General features: G+C 50.2%; 1 pseudogene; it reads left to right on the top strand.

The window, feature by feature from the left end:
* The first annotated feature begins 1,798 nt into the window (after window positions 1-1,798).
* On the top strand, window positions 1,799-4,432 carry LOC101443588 (melanoma-associated antigen 10-like; annotated as a pseudogene).
* Window positions 4,433-4,647: the final 215 nt, after the last annotated feature.

Genomic DNA, 4,647 nt, shown 5'->3' with positions numbered 1-4,647 from the left:
GGGGCCCCCATAGAATCCACCTGTCCCCAATACCCTTGCTGACAGCCCTGGGGGGACCCAGGCTAGGTCCCTGGATGTGTTGTACCTGACTTCCACCTTGGGGTCAGAGGGAAGAGAGGTTTGTTTGAAGGGGCCGGACTCGGGTCAGCCGAGGGAGGAATCCCAGGCCCTGTCAGGTATCAAGATGAGGACCCTTAAGTGATGCTGAGGGGACCCCCAGAAAAATTAGCCCTTGCTATCCAACCCTATAACGTCCGCTGATAGGGTCTCCGGGTGTGATGTTCCCTGACTTGGGCCTCAGGGTCTGAGGGAAGTGAGCCTTTGTCTGAAGGGGCAGATTCAGGTTGCAGAGGAAGAAGTCCCAGGCCCTGCCAGGCATCAAGGTGAGAGAGGATTAGGGGGCTTCTGACCCCAGATATATTGGGGCCACAGAAACCCACCTGTCCTGTCAGTCCTGGAATGTCCCTGGGAGGGGTCCCTGGATGTGATTTTTCCTGACTTGCATCTTGGAGTCTGAGGGAGGTGAGGCTTCGCCTGAGGGAGAAGGACTCAGGTCTTCAGTGAGAGGTCTTCCCACCACCATCTAGAGGGACCCGCAGAAATCTGTCCCTAGTTTTGTTCCCCAGTAGGGCCCTGTATGTGGTTCTCCCTGACTTACGTCTTGGGGTCTGAAGGATGTGTGGTTTCGTCTGAGGCGGGCAGACTCAGGTCAGCAGAGGCGGGGTGCCAGACCCTGCCAGACATCAAGGTGAGAAAACTGAGCTAGTACTAAAGGGGTTTAACATCCAGGCAAAGTGGAGGCACCGATAAAATCTGTCCATTCTGTCAGCCCTGGGGAGTCTCGGTCAAGATTCTCATTCAGACATACCCTCCCCTTTCACTTCCTCTTCAGGGGTCTCAGTCTGAGTGGAATCCCTACATGAGCAGCAAGGAGGCGCTTCAGGCCATATCCAGAGTAAATATCTATACATTTAAGACTGAAGTCCCTTCTCACCCCAGGAAACAAAGGCTCTGGAAAATTCTAGCTCTGCCTCTGTGCCTATTGTGAGGGTCCAAGCAGGGGATGGCCAGATGTGATGTTTCCTGTCTTCTGTCTGGGGGTGTTAAGGAGGCGAGTGTATTATTCTGAAGTGGGGAACTCAACATTGGCAAAGGGACGGTTCCCAGGCCTTGCCAGGCTTCAAGGTGAGGACTCTGAGGGAGGATATAGGGGACTTCCCATCCTGAAGAAATGGGAATCCACAGCAACCTGCCATTGCAGTGGGCCTTGGGAAGGGCTTTTAATCAGAGTTACCCCTCCCTTCACTTTCTCACCTGCAGTCTCATAGAGATGAGGGGCTTGGATTCAAGGTACATCCTCAGGTCAGCAGATGGGAGGGGCATAGGCCCTGACAAGAGTTAAGGAGAGAAATTTAAAGGGGGAATGAGGAGTCTCTAGACTCTACAACTGAAGGTGGTAGTACCTGGCCACCCCTGCAAGGATTCAAGATAAGGATCCTTGCTGAAAATTGAAGGTACCTCTCACCATGAAAAAGAAGGGTACTCAAAGAATTCAACTTGCTCTCAGCCGTGGGAGGACCAAGACAGATGTGACCAGATGTGGTGCCTCTCACTTCTGCCAAGTGATTGGGGGCATTTCAGGGAGGATAGGTCTTAGTCTCAGAGGATGATATCAGGTCAGCAAGAGGGGGTGGCTCTACCCCTGAAAGAAGTAAAGCTGAATATCCTGTGAGAGAATTAAAGGTACCAACCACCCCAGAACTGATGGGACTCAGAACCTCCTGTCAGTGCTGGGGACATGCCGGGGAGCACGAGCCAGATGTGGCATGTCTTTGCTTTTGTCTCGGAGTCTCAGGAAGGTGAGGACCTTGATCTAAGCAGACAACAGTCAGTCAGCAGAGGAATCAACATCAGGTCACCACAAGGAGTCATTGCAGGGTCTGCAGGGAGTCAAGGTAAGGACTCTGAGTGAGGACTGAGAGGAATCCCCAAGCTAGGATAGATGGGATCCCAACTCTACACTGCTCTTTTTTTTTTTTTAAGGGTAATGTTGACACACATTACTTTTGTGTGTGTGTGTGTTGTTTTTTTTAAGATTTATTTATTTATTTAATTCCCCCCCCCCTCCCCCAGTTGTCTGTTCTTTGTGTCTATTTGCTGCGTCTTGTTTCTTTGTCTGCTTCTGTTTTAGTCAGCGGTACGGGAAGTGTGGGCGGCGCCATTCCTGGGCAGGCTGCACTTTCTTTCGCGCTGGGCAGCTCTCCTTATGGGGCGCAGTCCTTGCGCATGGGGCTCCCCTACGTGGGGGACACCCCTGCGTGGCACGGCACTCCTTGTGCGCATCAGCACTGCACATGAGCCAGCTCCACATGGGTCAAGGAGACCCGGGGTTTGAACTGCGGACCTCCCATGTGGTAGACGGACACCCTAACCACTGGGCCAAGTCCGTTTCCCTCTACACTGCTCTTGATGAGAGTTCTAGAAGGGCCTGGACTTGATGGCAAGATATGGTGTGCTCCACTCCTTTCTTAATGGTCTAAGAGAAATGATGCCTTTTCTCTGAGGAGGCTGAAGTCAGATCAGTAGAGGGAGGAGTCTCAGGCCTTTCCAGATGTCAATGTGATAACTGAGGGGACTCCCCACACCAGAAAAGATGGGACTTCTGCCCCATCCTCCCGCTGGTCTTAGCTCTGGGATGAAATGGGACAGAGTAGTTTGATGTCATTCCCCCTCACTTCCTCTTCTTTGGTCTCAGGAATGTCAGCTTTTTCTCTGAGACTTTTGCTTCAGGTCAGCAGAAAGGTTGGGCCAAGGCCCTGCCAAGTGAGCACTAAGGGGACCATCCACCCGAGAATAGTGAGGACCTTGCAGCGTCCAGCCCTGTCTCTCCTTTCTATATTGGGAGGCTACCAGGACTGTGTTTGCAGACTGCAGTCTGAAGAGCCCCCATCAATTCTTACAGGGTCTCAAGAACCAAGAACAGAAAGTCCTGGTCTGAGACACCTGTTTTCAGATCAACCTAGTGGAGAAGGCCCAGGCACACCTAGGAGTTAAGGTGAAACCCCTGAATGTCTACCACAGCCACCCCTCACCCCAAAACATAGAGGACCTCACAGTACATAATCTCAGTCATCCTGTCATCCTCAGAGCCTGAGGAGCTCTCTCACTTCCTCCTTCTGGTTTCTAGAGGCAGGCTGAACTGGAGAACAGGGGACCTGTGGAGCCCTCAAAGACCATCTAAAGAGAAAACCTGTAAGTTGGCCTTTGTCAGAGCCACAGAGGTTGAGATTCCCAACTGAGTCAGCTCACATTTTCCCTCTCTCCCCTAGGCCTACAGGCATCCATCACCCACCCTCCTTTCCACACTCCTACTGCTGCCCTGACAAGAATCATCATGCCTCGCTTGCCAAAGCTTCCATGCTGCATGCTTGAAGAAGACCTTCAGGCCCAAATTGAGACACAGTGCATGATAGATGGACTTATTAATGAGACTTGGGAGGAAGAGGTCTCATCTTCTCACTCCTCTCCATCTCCTTTCATACCGGACTCCCCTAAGGAGGTGACTGCTGCCAGAACACCAAGTACTCCCCCGAGTCTTCAGAGAACCTCCTCTATCTCCACTTCATCAAGCACACCAGATGAGAGCACAAGTAGTGAAGAAGATGAAATACTGAGAACCTGGAAGGTCCTGGCAGACACTGAATCCTTGCTCAGAGATGCCCTAGATGAAAAAGTTGCTGATTTGGTGCAGTCCCTGCTCCTTAAGTATTGAACAAAGGAGCCCATCACAAAGCAAGAAATGCTGAAGATGGTCATCAAAAATTACAAGGACCACTTCCCCATGATCCTCAAAGAAGCCTATGAGTGCACAGAGCTTGTTTTTGGCATTGATGTGAAGGAAGCAGATGCCACTGGCCACTTATATGTCTTTGACAACACACTAGACCTCACCTATGATGGGATGATGAGTGATGACAGGGGCTTGCCCAAGACTGGCATCCTGATATTTATCCTGAGCATGATCTTCATGGAAGGAAACTGCACCCCTGAAGAGGAGATCTGGAAGGTGCTGAATGCTACAGGGGGGTTTGGCAGGAAGGATCATTTCATCTATGGTGAGCCCAGGAAGCACATCACCAAAAATTTGGTTTAGGAAAAGTACCTGGAATACCAGCAGGTGCCTGGCAGTGATCCTGCATGCTTTGAGTTCCTGTGGAGTCCAAGAGCCCATGCTGAAACCAACAAGATTAAGGTCTGGGAATTTTTGGCCAGAATCAATGATGCTACTCCCAGATACTTTCCAATCTGGTATGAGGATGCTTTGAAAGATGAGGAAGAGATAGCCCAGGCCAGAATTGCTGACACAGATGATACTACTGCCATGCCCAGTGAAAGTTCCGGTGCCCTGTCCAGAAGCTTCTGTTCCCATTGAAGACTGAGGGACATTCTTCACTCTTATGTTTGAAGTAGTCAATGTTCTAAGTTATAAAGGACCAAAGTGGGGCTAGAGTTAGCACAGTCCATAAAATATTTGTGTTGCTCTCTATATTAATGACTTAAAGGTTTATCTTCATTTTCTTTTTTGGTATTTTTCAAGTGTTTTTCCCTTTAATAGCAGGTTTAATTAGCATCGGTATCTTTGTTGAT

This window comes from Dasypus novemcinctus, chromosome X (genome assembly GCF_030445035.2).
Source record: "Dasypus novemcinctus isolate mDasNov1 chromosome X, mDasNov1.1.hap2, whole genome shotgun sequence".
Classification (NCBI taxonomy): domain Eukaryota; kingdom Metazoa; phylum Chordata; class Mammalia; order Cingulata; family Dasypodidae; genus Dasypus; species Dasypus novemcinctus.
Note: the sequence above shows the minus strand (reverse complement) of the source record. Positions and strands in the feature narration are given on the sequence as shown.